The sequence below is a fragment of the Sinohyriopsis cumingii genome, chromosome 6 (assembly GCF_028554795.1).
Source record: "Sinohyriopsis cumingii isolate HCF-2022 chromosome 6, ASM2855479v2, whole genome shotgun sequence".
Classification (NCBI taxonomy): Eukaryota; Metazoa; Mollusca; class Bivalvia; order Unionida; family Unionidae; genus Sinohyriopsis; species Sinohyriopsis cumingii.
The window spans coordinates 33,179,676-33,195,687 of NC_142966.1; the positions used below are offsets into that span (position 1 = coordinate 33,179,676).

Genomic DNA, 16,012 nt, shown 5'->3' on the forward strand with positions numbered 1-16,012 from the left:
GATTGACAGTTGTTGTTGTTGTTGTTTTAGGGTTTAACGCCATTTTTCACCGCACCATAGGCTATACATGGTGGCCAGTATTAATGGTTGAGGAAGAACCCACTAAAACCCCGGATAGACCCACCGACCCACGAGAAGCCACTGGCAAGCTTTCTCACTAACCACATTGGCTGAATCCGAGACTCTAACCCACGCAGAGAGAGGTGAGATGGCAGTGATCCGTAACGGAGAGCGCTTTAGACCACTCATCCACTCGAGGGCCCGGATATTGACAGATGGAATTTTGAAAATATCAGTGGATTAGCATATTGACAGATGGAATTTGAAATTATCATTGGATTAGCATATTGACATATGGAATTTGAAATTATCATTGGATTAGTATATTGACAGATGGAATTTGAAATTATCATTGAATTCGCACTGACAGATGGAATTTTAAATTACCAGTGGATTAACATAATGACAGATGGAATTTGAAATTATCATTGGATTAGCATACTGACAGATGGAATTTAAAATTATCATTGGATTTGCACTGACAGATGGAATGTGAAATTATCAGTGAATTAGCATACTGACAGATGGAATTTCGAAATTATCAGTGGGTTAGTATATTGACACACGCAATTTGAAATTATCATTGGATTAGCATATTGACACATGCAATTTGAACTTACCAGTGGCATAGTCTGGCTGTTATTTATTTTGAGAACCCCACAAATGAAAGGAGAATAGTTGGAGACATTTGAATTGGCAATTGTTTCAGAACTTTATAATCCTGATATCTTTTGATAACAAGTGTACAATTTTTAATGTGTTCTTGACATTTGTTCGTAATTGAGAATAGGAGTTTGGAATAACCTGGCTAATGTAGTTTTCTATGAAGAAAAAAAAAGTTTACTTGTAATTGAATTCAGGACTTTGGTTTTGTCCTTGAAAAGTGCATAGAGATTTTGATTGTGGAAATATTTATAATTTTTAAATAGGTTATTTATTGATATATGAATTCTAGTTTTCGACTTAGAATGTTCCAGAAACAAACTTCTGACCCTCATCCTGGTTATTTGCTTATGTCTTAGCATTTTATCTTAGATTCTGATGAGCAGAATTAATTAATTTCTCCTTCAACTTCAGTCTCTGGATTTATTTACTGTTGTGATTTTAAAGTTATTATTAGTGTCATTTTAATTCATACATTAGACTTATTAATAAAGAAACAACATCTTGAATAAAATTTTGTGTTAAAATCGATTCACCTTTGCTGAACTTGCGAAAATAGATATCATTACCATAATTGAAAACATAATTTTGAACAACCCACAACTGTTGAATATTAGAAAAGATTTATAGTTACAACTCCATGACTACAGAATTGACTGAGTAACACATAATCTCCCCCTTTTCAACTTCAAAACAAAATGAAAACAAGAAAACACAAGGGGTTAAAAATATATTGCCAGCTAGTGCTGTTACTACCACTACTACTACTATTGGTAATACTGGGAGATGCTGCAGGAAATATCCCGCATTCCACCTTAAGTTTGTGTGTGTGTGTGTGTGTGTGTGTGTGTGAGAGAGAGAGAGAGAGAGAGATTAACAAATACTGGTCTTTCGGATTCAATTCTTCAAAATAACGACATGTTGTTAATAAGAAATATGTATAATCTGTTTTGGCAAGGTGCAACTTTAGCTTCCAAAATGTGGTGAAGTGAAGGAAAGTATTCAATTATCATGTACCATAGTGTACTATTATTAACATTAATGAGATGTGATTTTTTTAAACAAAAGAGTACATTATACAGGCCTCTTGATGGCACAACACTCATTTGCGAACATACGCAGTTCATTCGTAAATTTATCTCGACCAGTTAAATCCAACTGATGCTATCGTTATCTGTGGTTGATGTGTTCTCACTCATCTGTTGTTCCTCCTTTGCAGGTCGAAGACACGAGTACCCATGCCAATTTAGGCTTCCGGCCTTGAAACGAAACGATTAAGGATGCAATTAAACAATCAACTCATCAGTACCCGGAATCATTTCTATCGATCTGAAAATTACCAGATATGGATTCTATTGTTAGCTTTCAAAATTACCAATGATCACAAAAACCTTGACAATTAGTCAGTAAAGATCTACGGCATAAAATTTGAAGTCTAGAAAATTTTCGCGGCAGATAAGTTTGCTGTACTCATGGTGAGACATATCTCTCTTTCAGAATCAGCTTCTCATTGACGGCCTAACATAACTGTAAAGACGTCAGTTGAACTTACGAGTGCTCCGGTGGCATAGTGGCTAGAGCGTCCGCCCCGGATACGGGAGGTCATGGGTTAGAACCCCGGCCGAGACATACCAAAGTCTTCTAAAAGTGATACTAACAGGTGCCTCGCTAGGCGGTCAGATTTAAGAGGTTAGTGTTAGGACTGGTCGACCTCGTTTCATGATAATGTGACTGGTTGGGACATCATGCTACATGTATGCGGCATGATGCCCTGTGCTAGACATCACTATAAACTGCCACACTGCAGACATCGTAGCGATATGACTGCAAAATCGTTAAAGCTACGTTAAAAATCTAAATCACACACACAATCAACTGACCTTACTTGTATTTTGTAATTCCGTCATCTCATGTCCGATTTAAACATTTTTGCCTAACGAATTTGTCTAAATATTAGACAATACTCTTGATAAAACCTCTGTTTGCGTCGGTTCGATTCTCAGGCTCGGCTAACGTGAGTAAGTGAGAAAGCTTGCCAGTAGCTTCTCAAGGGTCGGTGGTTCTTTTTCGGGGTTTTGCCTGTTCTTCCTCCACCGGTTATATTGGCCACGATGCATATAGTCTATCTTGTGCTGAAAAATGACGTTCAACCCTGCAACAAACAAAATCTCGATAAAACCAACTAACCCTCGATAATCGAAAGAAAGATTCAAGGAAAAAATATAGAATTCTCGTGCTGCTGTTTACGAGATTGGTGAATAAGCCATTTGAACACCAAAGTCGCAACTGTACCTTAGAAACCATATTGTGAACTCAGACTGTACATTACACTGACCCCAAACAGCACAATACATTGATCATTAAATACAGCCAATATCATTATTGTAACCCGTGTTGGTCTACACTTTCGTTATTTCCTCATCATAAATCTTTGCCAGTCGTGCGTCGGGTACAAAATACGTAATCAAATCAATACTTGCAAGTTAGGCTCAATAGGAAACTTTCTGTTGATTGATAAAGGTAAAATTAAAAAATAAGTGTTTGAGGTGTATTTTGCAGCAATGGAGACATTATTCCGACAAAACGGTGCGCTCATAGATCGTCATGGCGAACAGCTAGCTGTTGGGGTGACCATGCGACCCGTGGACAACTATTGTCTTGATATTCATATAGGTTGTGTAGAAAATAAATCTCCGATTTACTTTACTACTAACCTTCAGACAAATTATGTGTATGTGTGCGTGTCTTTGTGTTCAAAATGGAATGAAAATGATTAACGTGAAGTGGAAACTTGAGCTCCCCATTATGAGGGATTCGACTATTCTGCTTTCTGATTAAATATGATAGCACAAATAAAACTCTCGGATCCCTAATAAAAAGAAAGGCTCCAGTGGGAGTCGAACCCACGACCTCCAGTTTACAAGACTGGCGCTCTAACCAACTGAGCTATGGAGCCCGGCTGTCATATACCTGAAATATATGTTAAATGAAAAATAATTTTGAAAGTGATTTCCAGATCCCGCTAATAGCAAAACTTCAAACTGTGTCTGCTTCGGCTCTGGTTTGTATATTCATCTCATATTAAATTCAGTCTCGCATCGACCAAACGTGTGTTGTTTAATCAACACTTGAATGAAGCTTGATAGAAAATACCGTCATTTAGCATATATACACTAGGAACTAAAGCAAAGTATAATGCAAAACAAACATAGTAAGAATCGGGAAACAAACGGCTACAAACGATATAAAGATGCAACTGCGCATGCATGGTGAATTCAAGAGCGACATGAGTTAGAGGTACCAGGAGATTAACCCTGATCCTTTGTTCGTACAACATGACTTTGAGCATCAGTTCTAAACTTACACGAAACCTAATGGCAGATATTTTCATTCATTTATCCATGATTATGCTCGAAACGTTAGTGGTATAATTGCTGCTAGAAGGAAAGAATAAAGACAGTGAAAAGAGTCTTCCTTCAACATGATCATTGTTGATGACAATAAAAACGAATCCGCAAAGACAATTGAAGTTTGAACGTGTAGAACGGATCTGCCGCTTGGCAGCGGAACCTTTAAGCAGAAAGGCGAGAATCAAATGGCAGACATAGAGCTATTTCAATTATTAACATAGATCAGCTTTTACAATTCGAAATAAACTGTTGGATACACTTATTGTTGGTGATAAGATTTGTATCGAGCGACCAACCAGCTGTAACTGAGAAAAAGAAAATAGCAGCCATGGTAGTTTGCGATTTGAAGACATGCATTTGTACGTACAGTACAAATGAATAAAATTACAGATCTAATCTGCAAGCTCAGCATAAGTCAGAAAATCAGATTATACATGCATTTCAAGCACAGACAAAACAATATTATTTTTTAAATATCTGATTCGAGATAACATACATATTTTGCACAGTGAATTTTATTAGGTGCATATTATGTAGTCTCTCGATATTGCCACGTCTACAAAACACATTTCCTGTTTGCTCTGTGTGTGTGTGTGTATGTGTGTGTGTGTGATATTGTTACATGCTACGCAGTGCGAAGAGTAAAATCAGTCATAAAAATGAAAGTATGTACATTCGAAATCGTAACGGCTACTTGAGAAAATAAACTATGAAACATTAAACAGAGAATGTAATTGTTAACAAGATTATATGTACACTGTGCATGCAGCACATAATTAAGCCAGAACAGTTCTCGTGTATGTGCAATGATGGGCAAATGATATTATTATTCTACGCACTGAGATTTGTAAACTTAGCTAGAAGACAGGTGCTTTTAAATTAGTGATGGGGAACAGAGCACATAGGATTTCATGAGTGTGACCTGTCAAATGTTTCTTTTTTTTCCCCATACATAACTAACGGTTTTAATACACTGGATATGAACATTCATAAAATGCTCATTGTTAATAAGAGCTAGTATGTCTCGGGATGTCATTTATAAATGGAAAGAAACATCGAGGATCTAAGGAAAGATTCAACGGGAATACAGAATTCTCGTCCTCCTGCTTAAACCGTTGATCACCAAAGTCGCAACTGTACCTTAAAAATCATCGTGTGACCCCAAACTATACATTACATTGATTATTAAACACAGCCAATAGCATTATTGCAACCTGTGTTGGTTTTTCCGTTACTTCCTCATCGCAAATCGTTGACAGTCATGCATCGGGTACAAAATACATTGTCTGATAAATACGTGCAAATGTGGCTTATTAGCAAAATTATGTCGATTGATCCAACTAAGATGAAAATACTAAAAGTAGTTGAGATGTATTTTGCAACAAGGGGGATACTATTCCGACAAAACGGTGAGCTCATAGATCATCATGGCGTAGAGCTGTTCGGTGATACAATCAACCTGTCGACAACTATTGTCTTGATATCATCTCCTTGATATAGGTTGTTTAGAAAATAAATCGTGTTACTTCACTCCTAACATGCAGACATTTTTTTGTGACTGTGTGTGACTTTGTATTCAAAATGGAATTAAAATGATAATGAGGGCCTTGATCTCCCTATCATGAGGGATTCGACTATTCTACCTTCTGAACAAATAAAACGCTCGGATCTTCAATAAAACGAAAGGCTCCAGTGGGATTCGAACCCACGACCTCCAGTTTACAAGACTGGCGCTCTAACCAACTGAGCTATGGAGCCGTAATTGTCTCATGCCTGAAACATATGATGAATGAAAATTAATTTTGAAAGTGATTTCCAGATCCCTCGAATACAAAACTGCAAACTGTTTCTGCTTGGGCTCTGGTTTGTTTATTCAGCTCCTATTATATTGTTTCGCATCGACCAAACGTGTGTTGTTTAACCAACACTTGCATCGACCTTCATAGAAAATACCGTCATTTAACATATTTACACAAGAAACAATAATAAAGTATAATGGAAAACAAACACAACAATAACCAAGAAACAAACAGCTACAAACGGTATAGAGATGCAACTGTTCATGAGTAGTGCAGCGACATGAGTTCGAGGTGCCAGGAGATTAACCCAGATCCTTTGTACCTAGCACACGACTGTGAGCATCCAATCATTCAATTGAAAACCGATTCGAACTGCAGGGGCAGGTTGTTTTTTCATTCATACAGCTGGTTCTTTCTTGATACAATCTTTTGTGCATAATGTCAATTTTCCTCAAAGCAATTTAACCATGATTTTGTTGGAAACGTGTAATTGCTGGGTAAAACTAATGCAGCGGAGAGTAAGAACAGTCTTCCTTCAACACTATCATTATTAATGACAATGAAAACGAGTCTGCAGTTTGGACAAGAATAAGCAAACTAAACATTGAGTTTCTTTGCTTTCTAATTTCCTTGGTACAAAAAGTCATTGTTACCATGAGGTACCAAGGAATATTTTACGTGTTCAATAAAAATTAAAAATGTTATCAAAAGTTTTCGTAGATAAAACTTAAATGTGATGAATAAGAATGTTCATCTATTTTAAAACATTACATCCCGAAGGGTCCCAGATACTTTCTAAAGATGTCTCCTCTATGATTTACATACATTCCGAGTATTGCGCAGATGTAGATCGTGACTCAGAACTTCAGGAGGCATCTCAAAAGTCTGTCTCTTCTTCCCTAGATCCATCCCTGTCTATGTCTCTGTCTGTCTGTCTGTCTCTCTCTCTGTGCGCAATACTCGGAATCGACTAGTTACTCCGTCATTTTTTTAAAGAGTTGTTTTCACATTATTATTGTTAAAACACTTATTGAATTATATCGAAGAGATGTGTTTCCATTGAATGAAGACCACATTTGTCCTTTCCTATGACATGGACTGATAGATTACATATGTCCTTTCCCATGACTCGGACCGATTAGATAAGTCAATAACTGGAATCATCGCACGCTTCATTTCGAATGAACAGTTGACAGTGAAATCTGGCTTCATATTTTGGAAAAAATTAAACAGTTCTTCACTTAGTATCTTTAATTTTCTTTTACAATTTGAGAAATTCATGACTGTCAATGCAGTTCTGATACGTCATTAAAGAAAACCAACATGTGCATGCACTTTTGAAATTTTGAAATATAACAGGAACAATGTTATGCACTCGACTTTAAGCAGATCCCTCTTAAAACTGAAATTGCAAATAATAAAAATTATGTAAGACTTACTCTGGGCTTTCCTTCTTTTCGTTTGTCTTATAGCATGCAGTATTAGACATTGATAGTAATCATGGAACCCAACCAACATACTCTACCTACATAGTCATAATTGCCGATGTACGCAGTGCCGATGGCACCTAACTATCATGTTATTGTTGACAGAGAAAATTGTTCAGACTTGTACTTTTTCAGAACTGCTAAATCGTTTTCAACTAATTTGTAGCGATGTTTTCCAGGGCGACTTCATCATTTTGGATTACTCAGTAGCAATTTCACATGGCACGTGTATACAAGAACTGCACACGATAAATCGAGATAGGACTAGAGTTAAGCTGGATTTAAGGCTTAATGCCAACAATGCCTACTGGAAAGATGATACAAATATTTTCACGCTAACTCGAGATTGGAATCGACTTAAACTGGAATTAAAGCCTTCATAGAAGCAGTATCCACTGGCAAAGTCATACAAATATCTTATGGTCAGATGTCCATGAAGGATTTACTAACTAGTAAAAATATAGCCTATGTAATCAGAGGTAGGTAAGTTTTATCGACCTGAAATCAATTAGGCCAGTCAGCTAAGACATGTTAGTTTTCATTCTAAACTCCACGGGCGTGACGCAGCTATAATGTACAGTTGTAGAAAAGTATGAAATGTATTGTAATTTTTCATCGAAGTTTTTTTTTCTTTTGTTTTTTTTTTGTTTTACAGTGTCCCTTGAACAGTGGGAACACCGTGTATAATATACGTTCTAATTAATACACGTTGACTTCATTTATTGATTACATTATACCTTGTGGTTTGAGTTAATCTTGTAAAACCTTTATCCATTAATTCGTTGTTGTATCGCAAGACGTGGATTACCTTACGTTGTGCTCACCACATGTTGCATCGTCTCATCTTTCTATATGCAATAATAGATCATAATTACAAAATAATTAGATACTCGCTGGTCGTCGTAGTGGCTCCATAGCTCAGTTGGTTCGAGCGCCAGTCTAGTAAACTGGAGGTCGAGGGTTCGAATCCCACTGGAGCCTCCTAATTTTTGTTTTTCACAAGCTCTGAGTTCCTTTGTAATGGGTCGTTTTGATTGCTGATTTCGAATGTTCCGATCTGTCTGGTTCTTATAGTCTTTTAAATAACTCCTACTAAACAAACAATACATGTTCGTTTTCATTCTAAATGTTGCAATGCTTGTTTAGAAAGCAGCAAAATATTTTTTTTTGAATTGTTGAATTGACCAGTTAGATATGTAACTGTAAAGTTGCGGAACTCATAACATCAATGACCACTGTAGTTTGAATTAGGTTAACTGCCCGTCTACGTACTGGGATAAAAAGGGAAAAAGATAAATAAAACGCAGGATTGAGGTTGTGACATCAGAAGGAAAACACGTTTGATGATCGTTCCGTGAATTTTCACGTTTTTTTCTTCTTTTAATAGACTGTTTATCTGTTTTAATTTGTTTCAGGTACGTTTATGCGATTCGTGTGATCACATTCATATATAAGTGAGAGATATTTTATGTGTGTGGATGACTTTAGTAGTTCATTTGGGATGGAACTTATTTATTCAATTTATTTAATTCAAGTGGTTCTGCTCCACTTGCAACTGACAAGCCTTCTTTGGATGATAAGTCAGTCCTTTTGAAAATGAAATTCCCAGCTTATACCCAGTTTGTGCAGTTACTAGAGCTAGGGTAAACATAGCTCTTGTAAATGATGAATCTTGGTAGACTGTGTCGGTGCCTTACCTAAGACCAAGTCATGTAACCAATACTTGTTGACCAGAATATGTGCGTCAACAACATTCCCAGAGGCAATTCATTTGAGGAATATTAAAACTAAAACAAAGTAAAAACTTTGATAAAGTTTGTTTTACTCAATTTGGTCCGATGAAGGGTCACAATCTATGTCTGGATTTTTTCAGCATCGTATGTATGAATTAGGCATCCAGAAATTCCAGTCTAAGGTACAACCGAATTACAGTGGAAAGAACCTTTCCATCTGGGGATATAATTCTGTTTCTCTTGCCCGTTTTCAAGGTTTTCTTCTGATAATTATTATGATCTTTATAAAATTAAAAGAAAATGAGATAGTTAACTTAAATATTAGTACCCCAGGAATGTAAAACTATTAAAAGAGTACAAATAATCATGAAATCAATTTAGTAGTACTGTCCCACCCAGTGAAGATTTAAACGATGGAATGCAATTGGACTGTAGTGGTTCGGAGCAACCAATCTTCGGAGTTCAGAAATTTATGAATGATATGGACAGAAACTTAGACATATGTAACCAGTTTCAAATCTGCGACGACAACAAATGAATGAAGTAAAACAGTTATTACTTGAACACGAGTACTTGTTTATACAAGAAAAAATAAGATCTACAGTGACAATGGAATTGTACATTAACCAACTATGAAACAGCGTCAGTTCCAGATAAACTCTCTCAAACAGGAATGTTTGGAAAAACAAGTTAAGTATTTGCTGGAGAATGATTTCATAGAACTGATTAAAAACGACCTGTGTGCAACATGCATACATGTACCGAAACCAGACATTACCTTCCGCATGTACGCAGGCTATAGAAAGGAACTGTAATTTCGAATATAAGTGTAATTAAATCCTCCTTACTGCACTCAAAATGAAATAAGCATTACGTTCCATAACGTCTTTTTGATAATTGCAGCTGAAAGACTTCATATGTTATCACACTAAGATTTCAAACATTCAGTGACTGAAACAGAAACATATTTTTAGATGTCAACAAGCTTCTCCCTAGCTTATTCAATCCGATGTATTTCATGTGGAATTGTCCCATATGAATCCAGTCCATAATCACGAACTTTCGTAGAATCGAAACAAATACCAAAACCTATTCATTCCAGATCAAATTGAACACTTGTTGCAATGCGCGTTCATTCACAATATGACTCCTGATATTAGTTTTAACTAGACACGCTATTTTCTTTCGAAAGCTATGTCGAGCGCGCGACTAAGTTCAAATTTATCTGGGTGGAGTTATGTACTCAGTGATACTGTTGTTGTTGTGTAATAATGTATCTTCGCTTGTGTATTTAGTTTGGAATAAGGCATACATTCAGTTACTTTGTTTCTTGTAGTGTATTTTGTTAATATAATTAAGCATTAGGTAGAATACAAAATGAGCATCTAATAAGATGGTTACTGCATTTGTATGGGAAAATATGAACTCGTTTTGTCGGATGGATATGCTGCACTCCCAAGGTCGTGAAGTATTTCTATTCGAAAAACTCGTTCATATTTTCCCATAAAACTGCAGTAACCTATAATTATTTTCTTAAGTTTGACTCTGGAGACTTTATGTGTTTTGCACAGTGAAGTACACTATTTGCATATTATAAAGTCTTTGAACGAGTATTGTGCACAGAGACAGACAGACAGAGACAGAGAGAGGGATGGATCGAGAGAGGGAGAGAAATACTTTTGAGATGCATCCTGGATTTCTGAGTAACGATCACTGCGTAGCTAGATCGTATAGGGGACATTTTTAAAAGTATCTGGGACCCTCCGGGCGATAATTCTCTGATTATTAACTTTAAAATAGATCAAACTTCTTTTTCATCACATTTAAATTTTATCTACGACAACTTTTGATAATATTTTTAATTTTTATTGAAGACATAAAATATTCCTTGGTACCTCATGCTAACAATGACTTTTTGTACCAGAGAACCTCAATGTTTAGTTTGCTTATTCTTGTCCAAACTGCATGCTCGTTTTCATTGTCATTGATAATGATAGTGTTGAAGGAAGACTCTTCTTACTCTCCGCGTGCATTATTTCCCCCCAGCAATTACACGATTCCAACAAAATCTTTGGCTTAAGTCTGTACTGGATGTAGAGTGTCCACATAATCTTGTTAACAATTACATTGTCTGTTTAATATTTCATAGTTTCTTTTCTCAAGTAGCCGTTAATATTTCGAATGTACATCTTTTTATTTATGTGATTGATTTTACTCTTCGCACTGAGTAGGAAGTAACAATATCAGACACACACACACACATATACACACACACAAACACAATCACAATTTGATTTCAAAAAAACATTCAATGACACAAACATAAACACATTTGCAGATATCAACATCTTCTCCCCCGCATATTCAATCCGATGTATTTCATGTATAATTGTCCCATATAAATCCAGTCCACAGTCAAGAAATTTCATAGAATCGAAACATATACCAAAACCTATTCATTCCAGATCAAATTGAAAACTTGTTGCAATGCGCATTCGTTCACAATATGACTCCACATTTCAATTTTAACAAAACACGCTGTTTTCTTTCGAAAGGTATGTTGAGCGCTAGACTAAGTTCAACTTTATCTGGGCGGAGATGTGTGCGGAATACTAATGTTTCTGTTGTGTAATGATGAATCTGTGTTTGTGTATTTAGTTTGGAATACGGCATACATTCAGTTACTTTGTTTCTTGTAGTGCATTTTGTTAATATAATTAAGCATTAGGTAGAATAAAAAGAGTATCTAACAAACATGTTACTGCATTCGTATGGGAAAATATGAACTCGTTTTTTCGGATGGATACACTGCACTCCCAAGGTAGTGCAGTATTTCCATTCGAAAAACTCATTCATATTATCCCATAAAACTGCAGTAACCTATAATTATTTTGTTCAATTTGACTCTGGAGACTTTATGTGTTTTGCACAGTGAAGTGCACTAGGTGCATATTATAAAGTATTTGAACGTGAACACGTCTACAGATATAATGTTCGTGTTTGCTATGCAGATGTATTTGTGCGTATACGCGCGGGCATGTGTGTGTGTGTGTGTGCGTGAGAGAGAGAGAGAGAGAGAGAGAGAGAGAGAGAGAGAGAGTTGGGTTTAGTGGACGATGATTTCGACCTCCCTGTCTTTTGTTTCTGATTGAACATTTAAATTCACTTTTGACCATTTTAAGATTAATAATTAGAATATTACTACCCGGAGGTTCCCATAAATCATTAAAGATGTACGACGTGACCATAACCCAAAACGTCACAGGACTCTCCCTCCCTTCTTCCCTTCCTCCCTCTCTCTCTCTGCGTAATACCCGGAGCCGGAAAGTTACTTGGACATTTTTTTGTACTTTTATTTATTTGTTCATTGTTTGAATCCTTTTGACAGATGTATCTAGGAGAATTGTTATCCTTGAATGTAGCCCAAATGGAATCATCCAACGTTGATTTTCGAAATGAACAGCTGAAAATAACATTTGGCATCAACGTTTTTGAGAGATTTAAACATTTCTTCGTTTGGTATAAACACATATTAGTTTCTTTTTTTTGACAATGTGATAATTTGAAGATTGTCATTAGGAAGTTTCATTGACGAAAATCAGCCCGTGCAAGGATTTCTCAAATTTTTAATCATAACAGTAAAAAATTGTTCAAGTTCGACATTGCTTAAAATTAAAAGTGCACAGAACAAAAATCGTGGAAGAACTATACATTTAAAGACTAATGATGTTTTATTGTTGTTTGCTTTTTCCGTTTGTCTAAATGCATGGAGTATAAGACGTAACGAGCAAACGTTCAACTCAACCACCAAGCCCAATTTTGTATTCATCGTCCATGTTAACAATTGCCTATGTGGAATTGTATCAGCCAATCAGATTAAATCTTATAATATCTTCGTGTTTGGAGACTGAGCAGTGTTGAAGATTGTGTATCGAACGATGTGATTTTCTCGCAGATTCCTTGAAAGCAGCATTTCCATTGGTTAAATCAAAGGTCACTATAACATGACCCTTAGGCGGTCGTCGTCAGATCTTCAGGTAGGACAGCGGCGATCTGAATTTATACGAGGCTCCATAGTTCAGTTGGTTAGAGCGCCAGTCTAGTAAACTGGAGGTCGAGGGTTCGAATCCCACTGGAGCCTCTTAAGTATACTTTTATGATCTTTTTTTTACGTTTGATATGGCATCATCTTTCTCCAATCACATTTTTCACAAGGAAAGTTGTTTTGCAAAATATTTAATATCATTTAGTAAAATACAATGAATCAGTTTGTATGGTCAAACATATAGTCCTCTATGGAAAAATCATCCATTTTGGTTTCCCAGTATTATCCGCCCATGGAACAACATGTCTACTTCTTACATGGAGGGTAAGCCTTTTACTTTGTAATGATTTTTGTTGGGAGGAATGCAATCTATTTCAACGTTAATTTTATGTTTTGGCAAATTTAATACAGATCATCGAACAAGTCTTTTACTGATATTTTTAAGGCACACGGAGGAGGTCACAACTGACATTCCTTTCGCTTAAGGATTTTCTGAAAGTAGTACAACAATTGAATTCAACCATACCAATGGAAAAGACACAATTGTCAAGAATGATATTACCGACTGTATGGTAAATCAAATTGTGTGAAATAGTGGTCTGTGATTGTCATTGTTTATTCACTTAATAGCGGTTTACTAGTTTATTATGCTGCCAACAACATCATCAAATATAAGATTTACTCGACCGACGATGTTATGTTAATGATGCAATGGTCTACGTGTCGTCCTTCACCGTCTGTATAATTATCAACTTCTAACACGCCGATGACGACTTGATCCCATCCAAGCCCAGTCTTGATCGAGGATGCTCCAATGTCTACGCGGTACCCCGATGTGGCTGTTTCTAACGCCCAGCTTAGCTTTGACAAGTGGACGGTAGTTGCGATCTTAGAATCTCTTTTGTGATTCTATTTACACTACGCTGAATTTCAGCACTGATTGTCTTGCTTTTAATAGCGTCATCTGGAAATGTAATGACCTATCATTCAGACGCAGCGATTCCTTAGCGGCCCGTATGTTTTTTCCATTAAAAAGCAAGAGAATTGTGGCTGGTAAAATACCAAACAAAAGATTAAACCAAGTGGCAGCGGCGCCAGTTATATTTCAAGTGGATGCCCGCTCGACGACGCCATCGGAATGGGGAAATATAACATCAAATTCCGGTCTCATTTGTCGATACCGACACCATCATAGTCGTACTTGGAGTTCTGTATGTACGTATGAAATTACTTCAGCTGCGGAATCTATTATATTGTAACAGGCTTCACCGGGGTTTCCAGATCATGGTGGAGGGAAGCCACTTCGTTCAGGACATCATTATTAAATGTAACTCACTCGTCATTATCTTTCATTACCTGCCTTTTATTGTTACGTTCTCGATAAATCAATAGCATTCCTCTTTTGGAGAAACTGTTTTCATTTTTAATAGTAATTTTCCTCTATTTTCGTATTCACTGGAGGACGATATGATAGCGCCTTCATAGTTTTTCATGCAAAATCCTCTTCATTAAAATTCTGCATGATCGTAGTTAACTGAGAGTCATGCGGCGGCTGGGGTAAAATCTCTGCATGCCTCTGTTGGGGCTTCTGCTCGCGTTGTCGCCTCTGGAGCTTGGATTTATTTCGACATGTCAGCTATGGCGCATCGGATCTCTCCAACGACGTCTGCGTGGTCTGTCCCATTGCCACGGGAATTCCCTTCGTTGACTTGTTCAGTGGGGTAATTGTTTGTTTGAATCCCGAGGTAACATTATCATGGGTTGATTGACGAGATTATGATTGTTGTTTAACAGCATCGCTCTCTTGTAAATATTGCTGTAGCGTCGCCAAGCGCTAATGCGATATTTGTTCAATTCATCTCTGATATTTCCAAAATGCGTCTTTAACTATTTTACTGAATATATTTTATGATATAATTTGTCCTTTTTGAGCATTCTTATAAACCAGGTTAAGTAACAGCTCAATCGTACTAGATCCGGACCGATTTATGATTATCGCGCGAATTCTAGCTGGCAAGGCCTCAAAGACGTGATGGTTTTGTCTTTGAAAAGTCAGCTTTGTTGAACTCTGGCATAAATGCCTTTGACAGTGAACGTGACAGATATTCTAGCACAAAAAATATCCATAGGTTTATTTTGTTTACGATGCGTGACTCGTACGAATACACTGTACTCGCATGTAGTCACAATAAAAATAAACGGCGCGCATTTACCGAGATATGTACTCGATGTAGCGCAAGAAATATTACTTGATGTCAAGTAAAATTACACATGGCGACGATATCGCATCCACATTGGTGGGTCCCACGATTACATTGCTTCCGTGGTCGAAATACCCAGGACAGAAATATTTGTCGGAGTATAATTACTGTGGCTGTGGTACTCCAATGGGTTGGATCTCTGTGATTTTCCGACATATAGTTATATTCCAAATACATACACAAAAATATATTTTATAATGAAAATATAATACTATCTCTTCCTTCTGGAGATCTCGGTGGCCTGAAAACGGTCGTGGGTTATATATTTGGTTTTGCATTAAATATTAATCTCACTCTCATTCTTGAATTTTGGAAACCTCCTATGCATTGCCTGGTCTATCATTATTTGCTACTTATTTTATATTTACATTTTGGTAATGGACTTCTAGTTATAACTAAGATTTTATTTTGTAAACATGAAGAAGTTTCTAGAATGTTATTTTCCATTAAGTAGTATTTTTCTGTTTAAGAAAATGTTAAATGTGACAAGTAATCGTGATTTTGGAAAAAAAATCATTTGAGCTTTAAGATCTAGCAGAATCAATTGTATTATT

General features: G+C 36.5%; 4 non-coding genes across 4 annotated transcripts; 2 read left to right on the forward strand and 2 right to left on the reverse strand.

The window, feature by feature from the left end:
- Positions 1-3,605: 3,605 nt before the first annotated feature.
- On the reverse strand, positions 3,606-3,679 carry Trnat-ugu (transfer RNA threonine (anticodon UGU)). Its single transcript has one exon. It is a non-coding gene; the product is annotated as a tRNA-Thr (tRNA).
- A 2,138-nt stretch (positions 3,680-5,817) lies between these two features.
- Trnat-ugu (transfer RNA threonine (anticodon UGU)) lies at positions 5,818-5,891 on the reverse strand. The gene has a single exon. It is a non-coding gene; the product is annotated as a tRNA-Thr (tRNA).
- Positions 5,892-8,326: 2,435 nt separating this feature from the next.
- On the forward strand, positions 8,327-8,400 carry Trnat-agu (transfer RNA threonine (anticodon AGU)). The gene has a single exon. It is a non-coding gene; the product is annotated as a tRNA-Thr (tRNA).
- Positions 8,401-13,219: 4,819 nt separating this feature from the next.
- Trnat-agu (transfer RNA threonine (anticodon AGU)) lies at positions 13,220-13,293 on the forward strand. The gene has a single exon. It is a non-coding gene; the product is annotated as a tRNA-Thr (tRNA).
- The last annotated feature ends 2,719 nt before the right edge of the window (positions 13,294-16,012 follow it).